Source organism: Pseudophryne corroboree, unplaced genomic scaffold (genome assembly GCF_028390025.1).
Source record: "Pseudophryne corroboree isolate aPseCor3 unplaced genomic scaffold, aPseCor3.hap2 scaffold_671, whole genome shotgun sequence".
NCBI classification, from domain to species: Eukaryota; Metazoa; Chordata; class Amphibia; order Anura; family Myobatrachidae; genus Pseudophryne; species Pseudophryne corroboree.
The window spans coordinates 294,636-319,151 of NW_026970258.1; the positions used below are offsets into that span (position 1 = coordinate 294,636).

The 24,516-nt window shown below is 48.2% G+C and overlaps 2 non-coding genes across 2 annotated transcripts; both read right to left on the bottom strand.

The window, feature by feature from the left end:
• Positions 1-5,514: 5,514 nt before the first annotated feature.
• On the bottom strand, positions 5,515-5,681 carry LOC135037349 (U1 spliceosomal RNA). Its single transcript, XR_010231911.1, has one exon. It is a non-coding gene; the product is annotated as a U1 spliceosomal RNA (small nuclear RNA).
• Positions 5,682-23,968: 18,287 nt separating this feature from the next.
• Positions 23,969-24,131, bottom strand: LOC135037355 (U1 spliceosomal RNA). The gene has a single exon (XR_010231916.1). It is a non-coding gene; the product is annotated as a U1 spliceosomal RNA (small nuclear RNA).
• Positions 24,132-24,516: the final 385 nt, after the last annotated feature.

Consider the following 24,516-nt stretch of genomic DNA (forward strand, 5'->3'; position numbering starts at 1 on the left):
ATGCCACCATCTTTCCCAGGACTCGAGTGCAGTGATGCACTGACACAAGTTTTGGTTTCAATAGGTTCCTGACAAGAGTCATGAGTTCCTGGGCCTTTCCTATCGGGAGATAAACTCTCTTCTGGTCTGTGTCCAGTATCATGCCCAAGAAAGACAGACGAGTCGTAGAAACCAACTGCGACTTTGGGATATTGAAAATCCAGCCGTGTTGCTGTAACACTTTCAGTGAAAGTGATACGCTGTTCAGCAACTGCTCTCTTGATCTCGCTTTTATGAGATCGCTCAAGTACGGGATAATTGTGACACCTTGCTTACGCAGGAGAACCATCATTTCCGCCATTACCTTGGTGAAAATTCTCTGGGCCGTGGAGAGACCAAAAAGCAACGTCTGAAATTGGCAATGACAGTCCTGTACCGCAAATCTGAGGTACGCCTGATGAGATGGATAAATGGGGACATGAAGGTATGCATCCTGTACACAAATGCGGACAACAGGTGTCAAGCCGTGTGTTGCCTTTGTCAAGCTGTAATAAGTAGGGGTAAGGACGTTAACCACCTCAGAACATCCTCCCTTATACGTCACCTGCAGCGCATTAATCATAAGTCAGTGACAAGTTCAAAAACTTTGGATGACAGCGGAAGCAGTCCACTGACCACTAAATCCCTTCCTCTTGTAACCAAGCTCCTGCAAACCACACCACCAACTCCCTCAGTGTCAATTTCCTCCTTAGACAGGAAAGCCAATAGTCCTGCAGGCCATGTCACTGGCAAGTCTGACGAGTCCTCTCCTGCCTGGGATTCCTCCGATGCATCCTTGAGTGTAACGCCTACTGCTGCTGGCGCTGCTGTTGTTGCTGCTGGGAGTCGATCGTCATCCAAGAGGGGAAGTCGGAAGACCACTTGTACTACTTCCAGTAGGCAATTGACTGTCCAACAGTCCTTTGCGAGGAAGATGAAATATCACAGCAGTCATCCTGCTGCAAAGCGGATAACTCAGGTCTTGTCAGCCTGGGTGGTGAGAAACGTGGTTCCGGTATCCATCGTTAATTCAGAGGCAACTAGAGACTTGATTGAGGTACTGTGTCCCCTGTACCAAATGCCATCTAGGTTCCATTTCTCTAGGCAGGCGATACCGAAAATGTACACAGACCTCAGAAAAAGAGTCACCAGTGTCCTAAAAAATGCAGTTGTACCCAAGGTCCACTAGTCCACATGTCCGTGGTTAAGTGGAGCAGGGCAGACTCAGGACTATATGACTGTGACAGCCCACTGGGTAGATGTATTGCCTCCCGCAGCAAGAACAGCAGCGGCGGCACCAGTAGCAGCATCTCGCAAATGCCAACTCGTTCCTAGGCAGACTACGCTTTGTATCACCGCTTTCCATAAGAGGCACACAGCTGACAACCTCTTACGGAAACTGAGGAACATCATCGCAGAATGGCTTACCCCAATTGGACTCTCCTGGGGATTTGTGACATCGGACAATGCCACCAATATTGTGCGTGCATTACATCTGGGCAAATTCCAGCACGTCCCATGTTTTGCACATACATTGAATTTGGTGGTGCAGAATTATTTTAAAAAAAACGACAGGGGCGTGCAAGAGATGCTGTCGGTGGCCCGAAGAATTGCGGGCCACTTTCTGCATTCAGCCACCGCGTGCCGAAGACTGGAGCACCACCAAACATTCATGCACCTGCCCTGCCATCCTCTGAAGCAAAAGGTGGTAACGAGGTGGAATTCAACCCTCTATATGCTTCAGAGGATGGAGGAGCAGCAAAAGGCCATTCAAGCCTATACATCTACCCACGATATAGACAAAGGAGGGGGAATGCACCTGACTCAAGCGCAGTCGAGAATGATTTCAACGTTGTGTAAGGTTCTGTAACCCTTTGAACTTGCCACACGTGAAGTCAGTTCAGACACTGCCAGCCTGAGTCAGGTCATTCCCCTCATCAGGCTTTTGCAGAAGAAGCTGGAGACATTGAAGGAGGAGCTAAAACAGAGCGATTCCGCTAGGCATGTGGGACTTGTGGATGGAGCCCTTAATTCGCTTAACCAGGATTCAATCTGTTGAAATCAGAGCAATACATTTTGGCCACCGTGCTCGATCCTAGATTTAAAACCTACATTGTATCTCTCTTTCCGGCAGACACAAGTCTGCAGAGGTTCAAAGACCTGCTGGTGAGAAAATTGTCAAGTCAAGCGGAACGTGACCCGTCAACAGCTCCTCCTTCACATTCTCCCGCAACTGGGGGTTCAAGGAAAAGGCTAAGAATTCCGAGCCCACCCGCTGGCGGTGATGCAGGACAGTTTGGAGTGAGTGCTGACATCTGGTCCGGACTGAAGGACCTGGCAACGATTACTGACATGTCGTCTACTGTCACTGCATATGATTCTGTCACCTTTGAAAGAATGGTGGAGGATTATATGAGTGACCGCATCCAGGTAGGCACGTCAGACAGTCCGTATGTATACTGGCAGGAAAAAGAGGCAATTTGGAGGCCCTTGCACAAACTGGCTTTATTCTACCTAAGTTGCCCTCCCTCCAGTGTGTACTCCAAAAGAGTGTTTAGTGCAGCCGCTCACCTTGTCAGCAATCGCCGTACGAGGTTACTTCCAGAAAATGTGGAGAAGATGATGATCATCAAAATGAATTATAATCAATTCCTCCGTGGAGACATTTACCAGCAATTGCCTCCAGAAAGTACACAGGGATCTGAGATGGTGGATTCCAGTGGGGACGAATTAATAATATGTGAGGGGGGCGATGTACACAGTGAAAGGGGTGAGGAATCGGAGGATGATGAGGTGGACATCTTGCCTCTGTAGAGCCAGTTTGTGCAAGGAGAGATTGATTGCTTCTTTTTTGGTGGGGGCCCAAACCAACCAGTCATTTCAGTCAGCCGTGTGGCAGACCCTGTTGCTGAAATGATGGGTTCGTCAATGTTTTTCTTTTCAATCTAAGCCCCTGCAGTTTTCTGTAAGAATCTGCTTCGCTATGATGATCAACAAGTCACAAGGGCAAACACTAAGGGCTGGAGGTGTAGATCTTAGGACCAGCTGCTACAAGCATGGCAAAGGTGTCACTATCATTGGTGACACCCAGAGAGGCAGCGAGGGAGATTGTAATGCAGTGCGCGCAGATAAGCAGCGCAATGGTAAAAAGGAGGCATGGTCTCATAGGTAGGGGTGTGGCCTGTTTTCCTGAATCTCCATTTTGTTGCTCCGGGTATCCCGGGGGTTGAGTGCTGCACCCGGGGACTAGTGTGTGAGTGGTGCTGGCTCCTGCACAGTGACAGAAACTGGGTGTTGCACGTAATGTTACAGTGAAATACCCATATTCTGTCACTGAAGAGGAGCCGGCACTTTGGTGTCACCCCCCTTGGCGGGTGACACTCGGGTGTGGGCCGCAACCCCGTTGTGATGCCACTGACCCATGGGAAGCTTTACGTGGCTTACCCATGTGTTAGTAGCCCCAAGCATCTTTTGTGTTAGTCCCTGAAGAAAAACTTCAAATATTTACAAATACATTTTGTAATCAATGGGCCTAATTCAGTAAGGATTGCAAATTCTGCTAAGTAACAGAATTTGCAATCCTTTGGTTCGCATGCTGGGGCCACCCAGCATGCCGCCTCCCTTCTTGACCACGCTGAAATTGCAGTCTCAGTGTAGTTCAGCGTGATCATAAAAAATGGGTTAGCCTCCTGTTGGTGCAGACTGTATGTGTGCGCAGGAAGCCGCCACCATTTTTGTGATCGCAGCGGCTGCATGTGATGTCATGCAGCAGCTCTGACCACGCCTCCTGTTTCTCCGTTGCCGACCCCATTTTGTAGCCCTGCCCATGCACCGCTCCATCTCCGACTTGGAAATGGATTGTTGCTGACCCCCCCCCCCCCAGCACCGATTGACAGTCAGAAGCGATCGCATTATCTGCGGGGTGCCGCAGAAAATGCAGGCGCATGCGTATGCTCTTAGAAATTTTTGCAGTTGGATTGCTTATTGCGATTGCAATCCAACCTGAATCAGGCTCTATTACCTATCACAATGCACTGCGGGTAGTACAAAATGGGGTTAATATAAGAGAAAACCCCCCCAGAGCTGTGCTCCTTAACTGTCCCTGGTGGCTAGTGGAGCGGCTGCCCAGTAATCAGTGTCCACGCCAGTGCGCACATGGCCCACCCCCTACAGCCACGCTGGATCACGGTATAGTGTGGGCACAGAAGTCCCTTACCTCCCTTTCATCAGCGGCCTCGTGATCCCGGAGGGTGGTGTGTGTGTGTGACTGACCTTAGGAAGAAACCGGAGCCTCCGCTGCAGTGACCCAGCAACCAGGGCACGGGAGTATACTGCGCCGCTGGGAGTGATGGAGCTGCAGTAAAGATGTCTATTAGACCTAGCCTGCTGCAGCCCTTGTAGATTCTTATAAAAAAAGTTCTTCTTTTCTTGTCAAAATTAATAGCTAAGAATAGGCTGCCTGAGGCAGCCCTCTGTTAAGTGGCCTGCTACTGAAGGCACCAACTACAAACTGAGCTCCCTGTTCATGGAAGCGAGGTTATAGAGCAGGGGGCGCTGAGCATCTTGGGAACAGTCAAAAGCTTTGAGCCTGTTGGTGCCTCAGATCAAGATCCTACTCTACACCCCAATGTGAATCCTTGTGGAGTCCAGTGTACCCCACAGAATAAATGAATGTGTCACACCCATTGGCAGCAACATTAGAATAGCTGCTGATGGGCACAATTGAGAAAGGAAGGGGGGAAAACATTTGAATCCAGCACATATATGTAATTTGAATATGTAATTTGTACCTTCCTACTTTAAAATGTAATGGATGAACCTCACCCTGTGAGAACTATCTTCATGATCAAGAGATCTCATACGCAAGAAAAGCATGTGTTGGGATAGGGCTGTGGAGGGCGGCTGCTCGAGCACACCCCCGTCAAGTTAAGGAGATTCAACTGAGGAAGAACAAGGGAACTCTTGTCTGGGGACAACAACTGCAGGGAGACCACATCTTTTCAGATGAAAATGAGAGGGCGGAAGGCTGCCTAATACTGAAGCACCCTCAAACATCAAACCACGGATTTGCATACGGTGATGTCATCCAAGCAGTGGGCCAAAGTTGGCTGGAACCCTCATCTGCATATGAAAAGAGAAAAGGGGCGCTTGGATGACCCCTAGTTCGCATTGAACACCCCCCACCCTCCTTTGGTGTGGGGCTCATGTTGGCCATGCCCCAGCCCATGAAGCATTCAAGCTGATTTCTTGCAGCAGCTGGGCACTGTAACAGCTCCAGAGCTGCTCTGTAAGGCAAATAAAAGGGTGTGGGCCCTGCAACACCACCTGTAGTTCGCATTGTGCGTTGGAAGGCACAAAGTAAGCAGACGGGAGAAGTCAGGATAGTGCGCAAGGGCATAGAAGGGAGGGGCTCAAGAAAAGAGAAGTGGAAACAGACAGCAAACTAGGCTGGAGAGAGACCTGAGACAATTAGATCTAAATTATACCAGACCCAACCAGGGGAAAACACAAATGCAGTCCCCCCCCCCTACCACAAATTATGCAGTCGAGATTCCCACATTTGGGGAAATCACAGAGGTCAGCATACCCAGAATGCAATGAATGAACCTCACCCTGGGAAAACAATCTTCATGACCATGGTATCACCTAAGCAAAATAAGTATGATTTGAGATAGGGCTGGGGAGGGCCGCTGCTCAGGCACACCTCCGTCAAGTAAAGGAGAATCAACTGAGGCAGCACAAGGGAACTCTCATCTGGGGACAACAACTGCAGGGAGAACACATTTTCAGACGAATGTGTGAGGGCAGAAGGCTGCCTAATACTGAAGCACCCCCCAAACAACAAACCAAATGCAACAACTAGTGCAAGCATTCCTGGGGGAAGGCCTGCAGCAGATGGATTCGCATATGGTGATGTCATCCAAGCAATGGGTGTAGTTGGCTGCAACCCTCGTCTGCATATGAAAAGAGAAAATGGTCACGCAGGGCATGGCGGCCTTTGTGGGGTTGCGCTTGGATGACCCCTAGATCGCTTTATACACCCCCATCAGTGTGGGGCTCATGTTGGCCATGCCCCAGCCCCTGAAGCATTCAAGCTGATTTCTTGCAGCAGCTGGACCCAGTAACAGCTCCAGAGTTGCTCTACAAGACAAGTAAAAGGGTGTGAGCCATGCAGCACCACCTGTAGTTTGCATACACACATATATAGGACAGCATCTCTTATATGCCTCAGGGGCAATAAAATAGTATCCTTATCTAGGGTATCCGTCCATGCCGCTACAGCACTACACATACACACCCAGGCCGACGCAATTGCCGGTCTGAGTAAGGTACCTGAATGTGTATAAATGGACTTCAGGGTAATCTCCTGTTTGCGGTCAGCAGACTCTTTGAGGGTAGCCGTATCCTGGGATGGGAGGGCTAACTTCTTGGATAAGCGTGTTAATGCTTTGTCCACCCAAGGGGAGGATTCCCATCGTTACCTATCCGTTGATGGGAAAGGATACGCCATAAGAATCCTTTTGGAAATCTGCAGGAGATTCCCAAGCTTTTTCACATAACTCGTTCAGCTCGTGTGAGGGGAAAAGGTTACCTCAGGCTTCTTTCCCTTGTACATATGTACCCTCTTGTCTGGGATAGGGGGCTCCTCTGTGATGTGCAAAACATCTTTTATTGCCATAATCATATATCAAATGTATTTTGCCAATTTTGGCTGTAACTTTGCATCATCGTAATCGACACTGGAGTCAGAATCCGTGTCGGTATCTGTGTCAACAATCTGGATAGTGGGCACTTATGAGGCCCTGACAGTCCCTGCGACATAGGATCAGGCATGGGTTGAGACCCTGACTGTCCCAAAGCTTCAGCCTTGTCTAATCTTTTGTGCAATGAGTTTACACTAGCATTTAAAACATTCCACATATCCATCCAATCAGGTGTCGGCGGAGACACCACATTCATTTGCTCCCGCTCCTCTCTAATATAGCCTTCTTCCTCAGACATGTCGACACACGCGTACCGACACCACACACACAGGGAATGCTTTTACTGAAGACATTTCCCCCACAAGGCCCTTCGGCAGAGCTGGCCCTAACCAATATGATGTCCTAGGCAAGATTTTGCCTGGTGCCCCCTAGCACCACCGCTGGTTCCGCCTCTGACCTTGCACCTCTTTCCCAGCACCATCAACCCTCACCCATAACAGTACTTATTTTGGTGTTTGTACCCCCTATATTTTAAACAGGAACAGTTCGCACATTTGGCGCACAGTCCAAAAAGGGGTGTGTTTTTGCTGGCAATGGGCATGTCCACACAATAGTACCCCCAATTAAAACTCCGCCACACAGTACTGCAATTTTATTCACATTTGATCACGCGATAGTGTCCATAATTCACATTACATCCCACAGTAGTATCACTTTACCTTATAAACGTTACTTCTCACAGTAGTGCTCCTTATTCACATTACATCACACTGAATTGCTCCTTATTTACATTACACCACACCCTATTGCTCTTTATTCACATTAGACGACACAGTAAATGCCCTTTCTATACGCAACGCTACATATTAGAGCACCTTATACACATAATGCCACACATTAGTAATGCATTTATACACATAATTCCACACAGTAATGCCCCTTACACATATGAGACACATCATTAATGTCCTTATAAACATAATGCGTCTTACACATTATGACAACCTTTATTAATGCCCTTTTACACATAATGGCCCTCATTCCGAGTTGTTAGCTCGCAAGCTGCTTTTAGCAGCATTGCACATGTTAAGCTGCCGCCTACTGGGAGTGAATTTTAGCTTATCAAAATTGCGAACGAAAGATTAGCAGAATTGCGAATAGACACTTCTTAGCAGTTTCTGAGTAGCTCCAGACTTACTCGACAACTGTGATCAGTTCAGTCAGTTTCGTTCCTGGTTTGACGTCACAAACACACCCAGCGTTCTCCCAGACACTCCCCCGTTTCTTCAGACACTCCCGCGTTTTACCCAGAAACGGCAGCGTTTTTTCACACACACCCTTAAAACGGCCAGTTTCCGCCCAGAAACACCCACTTCCTGTTAATCACACTACGATCAGCAGAACAAAGAAAAAACCTTGTAATGCCGTGAGTAAAATACCTAACTGCATAGCAAATTTACTTTGCGCAGTCGCAGAGCGAACATTGCGCATGCGCAATTAGCGGAAAATCGCTGCGATGCGAAGAAAATTACCGAGCGAACAACTCTGAATGACCACCCTTGCGCATGCGCAATTAGCGGAAAATCGCTGCGATGCGAAGAAAATTACCGAGCGAACAACTCTGAATGACCACCAATGTCCCTTACACATATGCCGCACATTATTAATGCCCTTATACACATAATGACACACATAGTGCCCCTTACACATATGTTGCACATTATTAATGCATTTTTACATGACACACATAATGCTCCTTACTCATATTCCGAACACTACTGCACAATCAACCCACTCACATGCACACAGCACTCACACTGCCACTAACACTGTGACCTCTGCCTCTGCTTGGATACAGATGTGTCCTCATAAATCTTGCCTCAATGCTAACGTTGGGGCACCTTTTTTTTATTAAAATGCATCTTATTTGCATTGCTATGTTGTTAGGATGCACACGCAGCTTCTGCTGATTAAAATGATATGCAGCACGCCTATATACTGTGTGAGACTGTGGCTGTATCTGCATATGAAATGCTACACATAGAATATAGGCATGCCGCATATCATTTTAATCAGCAGAAGTTGCTGATGCCCCTAGGCATATCAAATGCCCTAGGCAATTGCCTAGTTTGCCTATGGCCGGCTCTGCCCTTTGGAGAGACAGAGAGAGAGTATGCCAGCACATACCCCAGCGCTATATAACCCAGGAATAGCACAGTAACTTAATGTTTGCACAGTAGCGCTGCTGTATGTAATTTGCGCCAAATTATGTGCCCCCCCCTCTCTTTTCAACCCTCTTGTCTACCGTGGTATAAGCAGGGGAGAGTCCGGGGAGCTTCCTCTCAGCGGTGCTGTGGAGAAAAAATGGCGCTGGTGAGTGCTGAGGGAGAAGCCCCGCCCCCTCGGCGGCGGGCTTCTGTCCCGCTTAAACTGTACAATTGGCGGGGGCTCATACATATATACAGTGCCCAGCTGTATATATGTTATATTTCTGCCAAAAAGATGTTTATATTGCAGCCCAGGGCGCCCCCCCTGCGCCCTGCACCCTTACAGTGACCGGAGTATGTGAGGTGTATGGGAGCAATGGCGCACAGCTGCAGTGCTGTGCGTTACCTCAATGAAGATCATGAAGTCCTCTGCCGCCTCTGAAGTCTTCTTTTCTTCTCATACTCACCCGGCTTCTATCTTCCGGCTCTGCGAGGGGGGCGGCGGCGCGGCTCTGGGACGGACGGCGAGGGTGAGATCCTGCGTACCAATCCCTTTGGAGCTAATCCCTTTGGAGCTAATGGTGTCCAGTAGCTTAAGAAGCAGGACCTTGCAACTCGGAGAGTAGGGCTGATTCTCTCCCCTCAGTCCCTCGATGCAGGGAGTCTGTTGCCAGCAGTGCTCCCTGAAAATTAAAAACCTAACAAAATACTTTCTGTCAGAAAGCTCAGGAGAGCTCCTGAAAAGCACCCAGTCTCCACTGGGCACAGTATCAAACTGAGGTATGGAGGAGGGGCACAGAGGGAGGAGCCAGTGCACACCCAGAACTAAAGTCTTTCTTAAAGTGCCCATGTCTCCTGCGGAGCCGTCTATCCCCATGGTCCTTACGGAGTCCCCAGCATCCTCTAGGACGTTAGAGAAAATAGGATTTTAATACCTACCGGTAAATCCTTTTCTCTTAGTCCGTAGAGGATGCTGGGCACCCGTCCCAGTGCGTACTGTGTCTGCAGTTATTAAATGGCCCTTAACTCCAGAACATTTATGTGGAGACAACTTTCCTGACTTGACCATCTTCCTTGGACGTTTTCCCCCTGTGTGACTGCTCCCCAGCCTCGGAGGATTGCATCCATGGTCCCTAGGATCAAGTCCTGGATCCCGAACCTTCGCCCCTCTAGGAGGTGAGAACTGTGCAGCCACCAATGGAGTGAGATTCTGGTCTTGGAAGACAGGATTATCCTCCGGTGCGTGTGTAGGTGGGATCCGGACCACTTGTCCAACAGGTCCAACTGGAACACTCTGGCATGGAACCAGCCAAACTGAATGGGCTCGTAGGCCGCAACCATCTTACCCAGCATCCAAATGCATTGATGGATTAACACTCTTGCTGGTTTCAGAATTTGTTTGACCAGACTCTGGATCTCCAGAGCCTTTCCACTGGAAGAAAACCTCTTCTGTGTCCAGTATCACTCCCAAAAACAACAACCGCGTCATTGGGACCAACTGCGATTTTGGCAAGTTTAGGAGCCAACAATGTTGTTGAAGAACTGTCAGGGAGAGTGCAATGTTTTGCACTAACTGGTCCCTGGATTTCGCCTTTATCAAAAGATCATCCAAGTACGGGATAATTGTTACTCCTTGCTTGCGATCACCCTGGTGAAAATCCTCGGAGCCGTGGACAGACCAAACGGCAATGTCTGAAATTGGTAATGACAATACAGAATTGCAAACCTCAGGTAGCTTGATGCAGAGGCTAAATGGGAACATGTAAGTAGGCATCCTTTATGTCTACCAAAACCATGAAATCTCCTTCCTCCGGACTGGAGATCACTGCACTGAGAGATTCCATCTTGAAATTTAATTTCCTTAGGTAGAAATTGAGGGATTTCAGATTGGTCTGACTGAGCTGTCCGGCTTAGGGACCACGAAGAGGCTTGAATAAAAACCTTCTCCCTGCTGACTAAAGCCGATTTGAACAATCGGTGAGGGGGAACGTCTTGAAACCCCAGTTTGTACCCTTGGGACACTATTTGTAAAACACACGAGTCCATGTCCGAATGAATCCACAACTGACTGAAGAGTTTTAGACGTGCCCCCACTGGTGCGGGCTCCTGCAAGAGAGCCCCAGCGTCATGCGGTGGATTTGGCAGAAGCAGAGGATGATCTCTGCTCCTGCGATCTTGAAGAGGATGCAGACCTCTTCCCTCTTCTCCTTCCTCTACCTGCAAAGAAAGGGGAATCTTAACTTCTTGCATATCTATTGGGCCGAAATGACTGCATCAGATAATGATGCGTCTTCATCCGTTGGGAGGGAACATAGGGCAAGAAGGTTGACTTACCTGCGGGAGCTGCCGAGATCAAATTAACTAGGCAGTCACCAAACAACGCTTCACCTTCATAGGGAAGAGACTCCCTTTCTTCTTGGAGTCAGCATCAGCATTCTCTTGGTGAATTCACAATGCCCTCCTATCCGAGACTGCCATGAAATTGGCCCGTGAACTCAAGAGTCCTATATCCCTTGCAGTCTCACGTAAGTATGCTGCAGTGTCCTTGATATGATACAACGTAAGGAGTATCCCATCTCTCCAAGGTATCTATATCGGATGACAAGGTATTCGACCAATTCTTGAATACTACTACTCACCCATGCACATGTAATGGCAGGTCTAAGTAATGTATACTTGGTTACATAACTAGAAATAATGTAGCTTCCTGCATACGATCCGCTGGATTTGTGACAGGGCCCCGTGCAGAACAGGGGGTGACTCCCACTTTATTCTGTCCGCGGCGGGAAATGAATAAACAACCAGAATCCTTTTGGGGATTTGAAACCATCTTGTCGAGCTGGCCCAGACTTTCTCAAACAGAGATGGAGGAACGTTACATCAGCTTTCATTATATATCTATATATACATACATATAGACCCCTTTGTCAGGAACAGCAGGGTCTTCAGTGATTTTAATATGTCCTTAATATCCACAATCATGTACTGAATGCTCCTTGCCAATATTGGATCTAATCAGGAAACATTATGGTCGACATAGGAATCAGTATCCGTGTCAGTATCAGTGTGTAGTAACTGGGCAAAATAACATTTTTGCGACCCCGCGGGGCCTGAGGGAAAAGAAACATAGCCATGAACATCACATCTATTCTCTACGTCTGTGTCTGGGACACAGATTTATCCAACCTTACTCTGATATTACTGAAACTTTTACCCAGTCAGTTATTGGTGGTGCCAACAGGGCCACCATCATATGTCTGCATTCCTAATATAGGCCCTCATTCCGAGTTGTTCGCTCGGTATTTTTCATCGCATCGCAGTGAAAATCCGCTTAGTACGCATGCGCAATGTTCGCACTGCGACTGCGCCAAGTAACTTTACTATGAAGAAAGTATTTTTACTCACGGCTTTTTCTTCGCTCCGGCGATCGTAATGTGATTGACAGGAAATGGGTGTTACTGGGCGGAAACACGGCGTTTCAGGGGCGTGTGGCTGAAAACGCTACCGTTTCCGGAAAAAACGCAGGAGTGGCCGGGGAAACGGTGGGAGTGCCTGGGCGAACGCTGGGTGTGTTTGTGACGTCAACCAGGAACGACAAGCACTGAAATGATCGCACAGGCAGAGTAAGTCTGGAGCTACTCAGAAACTGCTAAGTAGTTAGTAATCGCAATATTGCGAATACATCGGTCGCAATTTTAAGAAGCTAAGATTCACTCCCAGTAGGCGGCGGCTTAGCGTGTGTAACTCTGCTAAAATCGCCTTGCGACCGATCAACTCGGAATGAGGGCCATAGTTTCCTCTTGGGAAAAACATTCAGCCACCGACATGTTGACACACATGTACCAAGTACCCACAGACACATCGGCTTATGGGGGACAGACCGTCAGTAAATCTGTCAGAGGGACACAGAGGATTTTTCAGCTCACAATCCAGCGCCAAAAGTACACAGTCTGGGAAATAATAAACTCTATAGTGATAGACTTGTAATGCTCTAAAGATGTTCTGGTGAGGTGAGGAAGAAGCCCCGCTACTGTAATGGCGCGTATCTGTCCCGCTCAGAAATAATTAATTACGCTAGCGGGGTAAGGACAGTGCCCAGGCACTAATGTCCACTTTTGCCAGCCTTTTGTGAGGAATTTATGCTGCCCAGGGTGCCCCCCCCCATGCCCTGCACCCTGCAGTGCCTGTGTTTGTGTGGGAGCATGACGCGCAGCGTTCCGCTCGCTGCTCGGTACCTCAGAATGCCATCACTGGAGAAGAAGTCTTCTGTTCTTCTGCTACTCACCTGTCTTCTGACTCTGTAAGGGGGTGACGGCAGGCTGCGGGAGTGTGCATCTAGGCGTACCCAGCGATCAGCACCCTCAGGAGCTAATGGTGTCCTGTCAGCCTGAAGCAGAGCCATTGAACTCACTAGAAGTTGGTCATACTTCTCTCCCCTAAGTCCCACGAAGCAGGGAGACTGTTGCCAGCAGCCTCCCTGAAAATAAAAAAAACTAACAAGTCTTTTCAGAGAAACTCAGTAGAGCTCCCCTGTAGTGCATCCAGTATCACTGCGCACAATACTAAAACTGGAGTCTGGAGGAGGGGCATAGAGGGAGGAGACAGTTCACACCCTTTGAAAGTCTTAAAGTGCCCATGTCTCCTGCAGATCCCGTCTATGCCACATGGTTCTTAATGTGACCCCAGCATCATCTAGGACGTATGAGAAAACAAATAACGCACACATGAGGAGGAGAGAACTAAGGAAGCTATAAGGAGAAGAGGGGAGGGAGGGGGGGTTGAAAGGTAAGGTAGTAAAGGCATATTGGATAAACTACAACCTTATACATATTCATTAATGTACCAGTAGTTAGAAGTAGAAGAGCTCTAACAGAAACCACAAAGCTTATCTAAAGCCACACCACACTGGATATGCCCAATCTCATTTGATTTTTGAAGCAAAGCAGTATTGGACTTTGTTAATACATGGATGGGAGACTGCTTGGTAGTATCAGATTCTTTAGGTGTTTTTAAACTACCAACACCATTTTCTTGGTACATTTAATTTTTACATGTATTCTTTTATGTACCAGAAGTTAGAAGTAGAAGAGCTGTAATAAAAACCACCAGCTCATCTACAGCCACAGCACACTGGATTTGCCCAATCTCTCCTGATCATGGAAGCTGAGCAGTGTTGGTCCTGGTTTTAGTACTTGGATGGGAGACCACCAGGAAATACCAGGAGCTGTGTGTATTTTTACAATACTAACACCGTTCTCTTGATGCATTCCATTTTGAAACATTGGGGCAGATCTATTAAGCCTGGTGAACTGATAAAGTGCAAGGTGATAAAGTACCAGCCAGTCAGCTCCTAACTGTCATTTTTCAAACCCAGCCTGTGACATGGCAATTAGGAGCTGATTGGCTGGTACTTTATCACCATGCAAATTATCATTTCACCAGGTTTAATAAATCGTCCGCTTACTCATTTATGTACGAGTAGTTAGACGTAGAAGAACTCTAACAGAAACCACTAAGCTCATCTACAGCCACACCACACTGTATATGCCCAATATCACCTGATTTTAGGCCTGGTTTGTTCTTGGATGTGAGACCACCTGGGAATACCAGGTGCTGTAGGTAGTTTTATACTACCAACACCGTTCTCTTGATGCATTCTATTTTGAAACTTATTCATTGATGTACCAGTAGTTAGAAGTAGAAGTTAGAAACAGCAAAAATCATCTACAGCCGCATCACACTGGATATGTCCAATCTCATCTGATGTTGGAAGCTAAGCAGTGCTGTGCCTGGTTAGTTTTTGGATTTCAGGTCCTGCCTTCTGGTTTGGCCACGGCACCTCGGAAATTCACCAAGGTCATGGCCGTGATGACGACCCTTCACCATCGGTGGACCAGGGAGGAATCTCTCCTCCCGATAAACATTCTGGAATTGCAGGCAGTGTTCAATTCATTGACACTGGCCCTGCCTCTAGTACAGAACAGGCCTGTTCAAGTACAATCGGACAACGCCACCACAGTAGTGTACACAAATCATCAAGGCGGCACTCGAAATTGCATAGCAAAGCTGGAAGTATCAAAAATCCTCAGTTGGGTAGAACGTCATCTGCCAGCAATATCGGCAGTGTTCATTCCCGGAGTCCTCAACTGGGAAGCGGATTTCCTCAGTCGTCAGGATGTTCACGCTGGAGAGTGGAGAGGCCGCAGCAGAAATGTCTGCACTGGTGTCAGTAGGTGACTGAGGCAGGGATGACTGGGAGATAGTGGGTGACTGAAGCATGTATGAGTGGGAGATAGTGGGTGACTGAGGCCGGGGTGACTGGGAGATAGTCAGTGACTAAGGCAGGGGTGATAGGGATATAGTGGATGACCATGGCAGGGGTGACAGGGACAGTAGGAGACTGAGGCAGGGGTGACAGGGATAGTGGGTGACTGAGGCAGGGGTGATATGGAGATAGTGGTTGACTGAGGCAGGGGTGACAGAGATAGTGGGTGACTAAAGCAGGGGTGACTGGTATAGTGGGTGACTGAGGCAGGGGTCGCAGGTATAGTGGTTAACTGAGGCAGCGGTGACTGGGAGATAGTGGGTAACTGGGGCAAGGGTGACAGGGAAAGTGTGTGACTCAGGCAGGGGTGATAGGGAGATAGTGGGCAGCAGATCACTGCCTTGCTGACAGCAGCACATCCCTGCTTCACTGACAGCAGCACATCCCTGCCTCATTGACAGCAGCACATACCTGCCTCACTTATAGCAGCACCTCCCTGCCTTACTGACAGCAGCAGATCCCTGCCTCACTGACAGCAGCAGATCCCTGCCTCACTGACAGCAGCAGATCCCTGCCTCACTGACAGCAGCAGATCCCTGCCTCACTGGCAGCAGCAGATCCCTGCCTCACTGGCAGCAGCAGATCCCTGCCTCACTGGCAGCAGCAGATCCCTGCCTCACTGGCAGCAGCAGATCCCTGCCTCACTGGCAGCAGCAGATCCCTGCCTCACTGGCAGCAGCAGATCCCTGCCTTACTGACAGCAGTATATAGGGCCTAATTCAGACCTGATCTCTGCTGTGCATATTCACACAACAGGAGATCAGGTCTGAAGTGTGTGTGTGCTGGTGCCGCAGTGCACCGGCACATGCCAGAGATGCGATCAGCATCTCTGCCCAGTGAGCGCCTCTGCCAACACATACTTATCTTGCATATGAGATCTCTTGATCATAAAGATAGTTCTCACAGGGTGAGGTTCATCCATTACATTTTAAAGTAGGAAAGTACAAATTACATATTCAAATTACATATATGTGCTGGATTCAAATGTTTTCCCCCTTTCCTTTCTCAATTGTGCCCATCAGCAGCTATTCTAATGTTGCTGCCAATGGGTGTGACACATTCATTTCTTCTGTGGGGTACACTGGACTCCACAAGGATTCACATTGGGGTGTAGAGTAGGATCTTGATCTGAGGCACCAACAGGCTCAAAGCTTTTGACTGTTCCCAAGATGCTCAGCGCTCCCTGCTCTATAACCTCGCTTCCGTGAACAGGGAGCTCAGTTTGTAGTTGGTGCCTTCAGTAGCAGGCCACTTAACAGGGGGCTGCCTCAGGCAGCCTATTCTTAGCTATTAATTTTGACAAGAAAAGAAGAACTTTTTTTATAAGAATCTACAAGGGCTGCAGCAGGCTAGGTCTAATAGACATCTTTACTGCAGCTCCATCACTCCCAGCGGCGCAGTATACTCCCGTGCCCTGGTTGCTGGGTCACTGCAGCGGAGGCTCCAGTTTCTTCCTAAGGTCAGTCACACACACACCGCCCTCCGGGATCACGAGGCCGCTGATGAAAGGGAGGTAAGGGGCTTCTGTGCCCACACTATACCGAGATCCAGCGTGGCTGTAGGGGGCAGGCCGTGTGCGCACTGGCGTGGACACTGATTACTTTGCAGCTGCTCCACTAGCCACCAGGGACAGTTAAGGAGCACAGCTCTGGGGGGTTTTCTCCTATATTAACCCCATTTTGTACTACCTGCAGTGCATTGTGATAGGTAATAGAGCCTGATTCAGGTTGGATTGTAATCGCAATAAGCAATCCAACTGCAAAAATTGCTAAGAGCATACGCATGCGCCTGCATTTTCTGTGGCACCCCGCAGATAATGCGATCACCTCTGACTGTCAATCGGTGCGGGGGGGGGGTCAGCAACAATCCATTTCAAAGTCGGAGATGGAGCGGTGCAGGGGCAGGGCTACAAAATGGGGTCGGCAACGGAGAAACAGGAGGCGTGGTCAGAGCGGCTGCATGACATCACATGCAGCCGCTGCGATTACAAAAATGGTGGCGGCTTCCTGAGCACACGTACAGTCTGCACCAACAGGAGGCTAACCCATTTTTTATGATCACGCTGAACTGCACTGAGACTGCAATTTCAGCGCGGTCAAGAAGGGAGGCGGCATGCTGGGTGGCCATGCCCTGTGATGGGTGGCCCCAGCATGCGAACCAAAGGATTGCAAATTCTGTTACTTAGCAGAATTTGCAATCCTTACTGAATTAGGCCCATTGATTACAAAATTGTAAACAATATTTGAAGTTTTTCTTCAGGGACTAACACAAAAGATGCTTGGGGCTACTAACACATGGGTAAGCCACGTAAAGCTTCCCATGGGTCAGTGGCATCACAACAGGGTTGCGGCACACACCCGAGTGTCACCCGCCAAGGGGGGTGACACCAAAGTGCCGGCTCTTCTTCAGTGACAGAATATGGGTGTTTCACTGTGACATTACGTGCAACACCCAGTTTCTGTCACTGTGCAGGAGCCAGCACCACTCACACTAGTCCCCGGGTGCAGCCCCCAACCCCCGGGATACCCGGAGCAACAAAATGGTGATTCAGGCCACGCCCCTACCTATGAGACCATGCCTCCTTTTTACCATTGCGCTGCTTATCTGCGCGCACTGCATTACAATCTCCTTCGCCACCTCTCTGGGTGTCACCAGTGATAGTGACACCTCTGCCATGCTTGTAGCAGCTGGTCCTAAGATCTACGCCTCCAGCCCTGAGTGTTTGCCCATGTGACTTGTTGATCATCATAGCGAAGCAGATGCTTACAGAAAACTGCAGGGGCTTAGATTGAAAAGAAAAACATTGATGAACCCATCATTTCAGCGACAGGGTCTGCCACACGACTGACTGAAATGACTGGTTGGTTTGTGCCCCCACCAAAAAAGAATCAATCAATCAATCTCTCCTTGCACAAACATCATCCTCCGATTCCTCACCCCTTTCACTGTGTACATCCCCCTCCTCACAGATTATTAATTCGTCCCCACTGGAATCCACCATCTCAGATCCCTGTGTACTTTCTGGAGGCAATTGCTGGTGAATGTCTCCACGGAGGAATTGATTATAATTCATTTTGATGATCATCATCTTCTCCACATTTTCTGGAAGTAACCTCGTACGCCGATTGCTGACAAGGTGAGCGGCTGCACTAAACACTCTTTTGGAGTACACACTGGAGGGAGGGCAACTTAGGTAGAATAAAGCCAGTTTGTGCAAGGGCCTCCAAATTGCCTCTTTTTCCTGCCAGTATACATACTGACGTGCCTACCTGGATGCAGTCACTCATATAATTCTCCACCATTCTTTCAAAGGTGACAGAATCATATGCAGTGACAGTAGACGACATGTCAGTAATCGTTGCCAGGTCCTTCAGTCTGGACCAGATGTCAGCACTCACTCCAGACTGCCCTGCATCACCGCCAGTGGGTGGGCTCGGAATTCTTAGCCTTTTCCTCGCACCCCCACTTGCGGGAGAATGTGAAGGAGGAGCTGTTGACGGGTCACGTTCCGCTTGACTTGACAATTTTCTCACCAGCAGGTCTTTGAACCTCTGCAGACTTGTGTCTGCCGGAAAGAGAGATACAATGTAGGTTTTAAATCTAGGATCGAGCACGGTGGCCAAAATGTAGTGCTCTGATTTCAACAGATTGAATCCTGGTTAAGTGAATTAAGGGCTCCATCCACAAGTCCCACATGCCTAGTGGAATCGCTCTGTTTTAGCTCCTCCTTCAATGTCTCCAGCTTCTTCTGCAAAAGCCTGATGAGGGGAATGACCTGACTCAGGCTGGCAGTGTCTGAACTGACTTCACGTGTGGCAAGTTCAAAGGGTTGCAGAACCTTGCACAACGTTGAAATCATTCTCCACTGAGCTTGAGTCAGGTGCATTCCCCCTCCTTTGCCTATTTAGTGGGCAGATGTATAGGCTTGAATGGCCTTTTGCTGCTCCTCCATCCTCTGAAGCATATAGAGGGTTGAATTCCACCTTGTTACCACCTCTTGCTTCAGATGATGGCAGGACAGGTTCAGGAATGTTTGGTGGTGCTCCAGTCTTCGACATGGCTGAAGGCAGAAAGTGGCCCGCAATTCTTCGGGCCACCGACAGCATCTCTTGCACGCCCCTGTCGTTTTTTAAATAATTCTGCACCACCAAATTAAATGTATGTGCAAAACATGGGACGTGCTGGAATTTGCCCAGATGTAATGCACGCACAATATTGGTGGCGTTGTCCGATGTCACAAATCCCCAGGAGAGTCCAATTGGGGTAAGCCATTCTGCGATGATGTTCCTCAGTTTCCGTAAGAGGTTGTCAGCTGTGTGCCTCTTATGGAAAGCGGTGATACAAAGCGTAGCCTGCCTAGGAACGAGTTGGCAATTGCGAGATGCTGCTACTGGTGCCGCTGCTGCTGTTCTTGCTGCGGGGGGCAATACATCTACCCAGTGGGCTGTCACAGTCATATAGTCCTGAGTCTGCCCTGCTCCACTTAACCACAGACAAGTGGACATTGGGTACAACTGCATTTTTTAGGACACTGGTGACTCTCTTTTTCTGAGGTCTGTGTACATTTTCGGTATCGCCTGCCTAGAGAAATGGAACCTAGAGGGTATTTGGTACCGGGGACACAGTACCTCAATCAAGTCTCTAGTTGCCTCTAAATTAACGATGGATACCGGAACCACGTTTCTCACCACCCAGGCTGACAAGACCCGAGTTATCCGCTTTGCAGCAGGATGACTGCTGTGATATTTCATCTTCCTCGCAAAGGACTGTTGGACAGTCAATTGCTTACTGGAAGTAGTACAAGTGGTCTTCCGACTTCCCCTCTGGGATGACGATCGACTCCCAGCAGCAACAACAGCAGCGCCAGCAGCAGTAGGCGTTACACTCAAGGATGCATCGGAGGAATCCCAGGCAGGAGAGGACTCGTCAGACTTGCCAGTGACATGGCCTGCAGGACTATTGGCTCTCCTGTCTAAGGAGGAAATTGACACTGAGGGAGTTGGTGGTGTGGTTTGCAGGAGCTTGGTTACAAGAGGAAGGGATTTAGTGGTCAGTGGACTGCTTCCGCTGTCATCCAAAGTTTTTGAACTTGTCACTGACTTATGATGAATGCGCTGCAGGTGTCGTATAAGGGAGGATGTTCCGAGGTGGTTAACGTCCTTATCCCTACTTATTACAGCTTGACAAAGGCAACACACGGCTTGACACCTGTTGTCCGCATTTGTGTACAGGATGCATACCTTCATGTCCCCATTTATCCACCTCATCAGGCGTACCTCAGATTTGCGGTACAGGACTGTCATTGCCAATTTCAGACGTTGCTGTTTGGTCTCTCCATGGCCCTGAGAATTTTCACCAAGGTAATGGCGGAAATGATGGTGCTCCTGTGCAAGCAAGGTGTCACAATTATCCCGTACTTGGGCGATCTCATAAAAGCGAGATCAAGAGAGCAGTTGCTGAACCGCGTATCACTTTCACTGAAAGTGTTACAGCAACACGGCTGGATTCTCAATATCCCGAAGTCGCAGTTGATTCCTACTACTCATCTGTCTTTCTTGGGCATGATTCTGGACACGGACCAGAAGAGGGTTTATCTCCTGATAGAAAAGGCCCAGGAACTCATGACTCTTGTCAGGAACCTATTGAAACCAAAACTTGTGTCAGTGCATCACTGCACTCGAGTCCTGGGAAAGATGGTGGCATCATACGAGGCCATTCCATTCGGCAGGTTCCATGCGAGGACTTTCCAATGGGACCTACTGGACAAGTGGTCCGGGTCACATTTACAGATGCATTGGTTGATCACCCTGTCCCCCAGGGTCAGGGTATCACTCCTGTGGTGGCTGCAGAGTGCTCACCTTCTCGAGGGACGCAGATTCAGCATTCAGGGCTGGATCCTGGTGACCACAGACGCAAGCCTCCAAGGTTGGGGAGCAGTCACACAGGGAATAAATTTCCAAGGTCTTTGGTCAAGTCAAGAGACTTGTCTTCACATCAACATATACAATGCCCTACGTCAAGCGGAGACCTTACTTTGCGACCAACCGGTTCTGATCCAGTCAGACAACGTCACCGCAGTGGCTCATGTAAACCGCCAAGGCGGCACAAGGAGCAGAGTGGCGATGGCACAAGCCACCAGAATTCTTCGCTGGGTGGAGAATCACGCAAGCGCACTGTCAGCAGTGTTCATTCCGGGAGTGGACAACTAGGAAGCAGACTTCCTCAGCAGACACGACCTACATCCGGGAGAGTGGGGACTTCATCAGGAAGTCTTTGCACAGATTACAAGTCGGTGGGAACTGCCACAGATAGACATGATGCCGTCCCGGCTCAACAAAAAGCTACAGAGGTATTGCGCAAGGTCAAGAGACCCTCAGGCAGTAGCTGTAGACGCCCTAGTGACACCGTGGGTGTTCCGGTCGGTCTATGTATTTCCTCCTCTTCCTCTCATACCCAAGGTGTTGAGGATAATAAGACAAAGAAAAGTGAGAACAATCCTCATTGTTCCAGATTGGCCACAGAGGACCTGGTATCCGGATCTGCAGGAAATGCTCACAGAAGATCTGTGGCCTCTCCCTCTAAGACAGGACCTGTTGCATCAGGGGCCCTGTCTGTTCCAAGACTTACCGCGGCTGCGTTTGACGGCATGGCGGTTGAATGCCGGATCCTAGCATTCCGGTTGAGGTCATCCCTACGCTGATAAAGGCTAGGAAGGATGTAACGTTAAAACATTACACCGTATATGGCGAAATTATGTTTCTTGGTGTGAGGCCAGGAATGCTCCTACGGAAGAATTCCATCTGGGCCGTTTCCTTCACTTCCTACAAACTGGAGTGAATTTGGGCCTACAATTAGGCTCTATTAAGGTCCAGATTTCGGCCTTATCCATTTTCTTTCAAAAAGAATTGGCTTCTCCTCCAGAAGTTCAGACTTTTGTAAAAGGAGTGCTGCATATTCAGCCTCCTTTTGTGCCTCCGGTGGCACCTTGGGACCTTAACGTGGTGTTAAGTTTTCTAAAATCACACTGGTTTGAACCACTTAAAACAGTGGAGTTAAATTATCTCACGTGGAAGGTGGTCATGTTATTAACCTTGGCTTCGGCTAGGCGAGTGTCGGAATTAGCGGCTTTGTCACATAAAAGCCCATATTTGGTATTCCATGTGGATAGAGCGGAATTGCGGACCCGTCCTCAATTCCTACCAAAAGTGGCCTCATCTTTTCATATGAACCAACCTATTGTGGTGCCTGTGGCTACGCGTGACTTGGAGGATTCCGAGTTACTTGATGTGGTCAGGGCTTTGAAAATTTACGTGGCCAGGACGGCTAGAGTCAGGAAAACTGAAGCGCTGTTTGTCCTGTATGCAACCAACAAGATTGGTGCCCCTGCTTCAAAGCAGGCTATTGCTCGCCGGATTTGTAACACGATTCAGCAAGCGCATTCTATGGCTGGATTGCAGTTACTGAAATCGGTCAAGGCCCATTCCACGAGGAAAGTGGGCTCTTCTTGGGCGGCTGCCCGAGGGGTCTCGGCACTACAGCTGTGTCAAGCTGCTACTTGGTCGGGTTCAAACACCTTTGCAAAATACTATAAGTTTGATACCCTGGCTGAGGAGGAACTCATGTTTGCTCAATCGGTGCTGCAGAGTCATCCGCACTCTCCCGCCCGTTTTGGAGCATTGGTATAATCCCCATGGTCCTTACGGAGTCCCCAGCATCCTCTAGGACGTTAGAGAAAATAAGATTTTAAACCTACCAGTAAATCTTTTTCTCGTAGTCCGTAGAGGATGCTGGGTGCCCGTCTCAAGTGCGGACTACTTCTGCAATACTTGTATATAGTTATTGCTTCAATAAGGGTTATGTTATAGTTGCATCGGTCCTGCACTGATGCTATGTTGTTTTTTCATACTGATAACTGGGTAGTTTATCACAAGTTATACGGTGTGATTGGTGTGGCTGGTATGAATCTTGCCCTGGATTAACAAAATCCTTTCCTCATACTGTCCGTCTCCTCTGGGCACAGTTTCTCTAACTGTGGCATAGAGGGAGGAGCCAGTGCACACCCAGAACTAAAGTCTTTCTTAAAGTGCCCATGTCTCCTGTGGAGCCCGTCTATCCCCATGGTCCTTACGGAGTCCCCAGCATCCTCTACGGACTACGAGAAAAAGATTTACCGGTAGGTTTAAAATCTTATTTTCTACTGTATTCTTTTCTATCCTAGTTTATTACGACCAACTCTCATCCAAGGAGTTTGATATTCTACTACCTGCATGCAATTTAAATTGCTTAAATTGTTTATATGGTTGATTTGTCCTTCACAATCCATAATCTGCAACTTGGATGGTTTTGTGTCATTGAAAATCTTATAATAAAAATGTATATATATATTTAAAAAAAAAAAAAAGTTATAAGACATATGCATTCAATATTTGAAGAAACAAAATAAAATAAAGCTATCTATTGGGTTTCACTAACAAGCACATTGGAAGACTTGACTACTGTTAAAAGACATGCATTACATGGTATAGAGCCACAAACCACAATGTAGTAAAATAAAAACAAACTTACATGTGCTAGAGCTGGGGAGGGTCGCTGCTCGGGCAGCCCCCTGTCAAGTGAAGGAGATCCAACTGAGGCAGCACAAGGGAACTCTCGAAAGAAGAACAAGGCTAAAGGAAAATCTGAGACAAAGAAATCTGACTTTTACCAGAGCTGACCAGAGGAAGCACAAACACAGTCCCCCACTACCCTAAATAATGCAGTCGAGTTTCCCACATTTGTGGAAATAACAGGGGTCAGCATACCCAGAATGCAATGAATGAACCTCACCCTGGGAGAACAATCTTCATGACCATGGTATCTCCTATGCAAAATAAGTATGATTTGGGATAGGGCTGGGGAGGGCCGCTGCTCAGGCACATCTCTGTCAAGTAAAGGAGATTCAACTGAGGCAGCACAAGGGAACTCATCATGCATAGGACACCACAAATAGGTTGAACTCGATGGACAATTGTCTTTTTTCAACCTCAGATACTATGTTACTATGTAATATTTGAAGAAACAAAATAAAATAAAGCTATGTATTGGGTTTCACTAACAAGCACATTGGAAGACTTGACTACTGTTAAAAGACATGCATTACATGGTATAGAGCCACAAACCACAATGTAGTAAAATAAAAACAAACTTACATGTGTATCAAACCTATGTGAGGCTTACATTGATAGTGCAAGATCAACACTCTATCAACTGTGCAAACTAGACT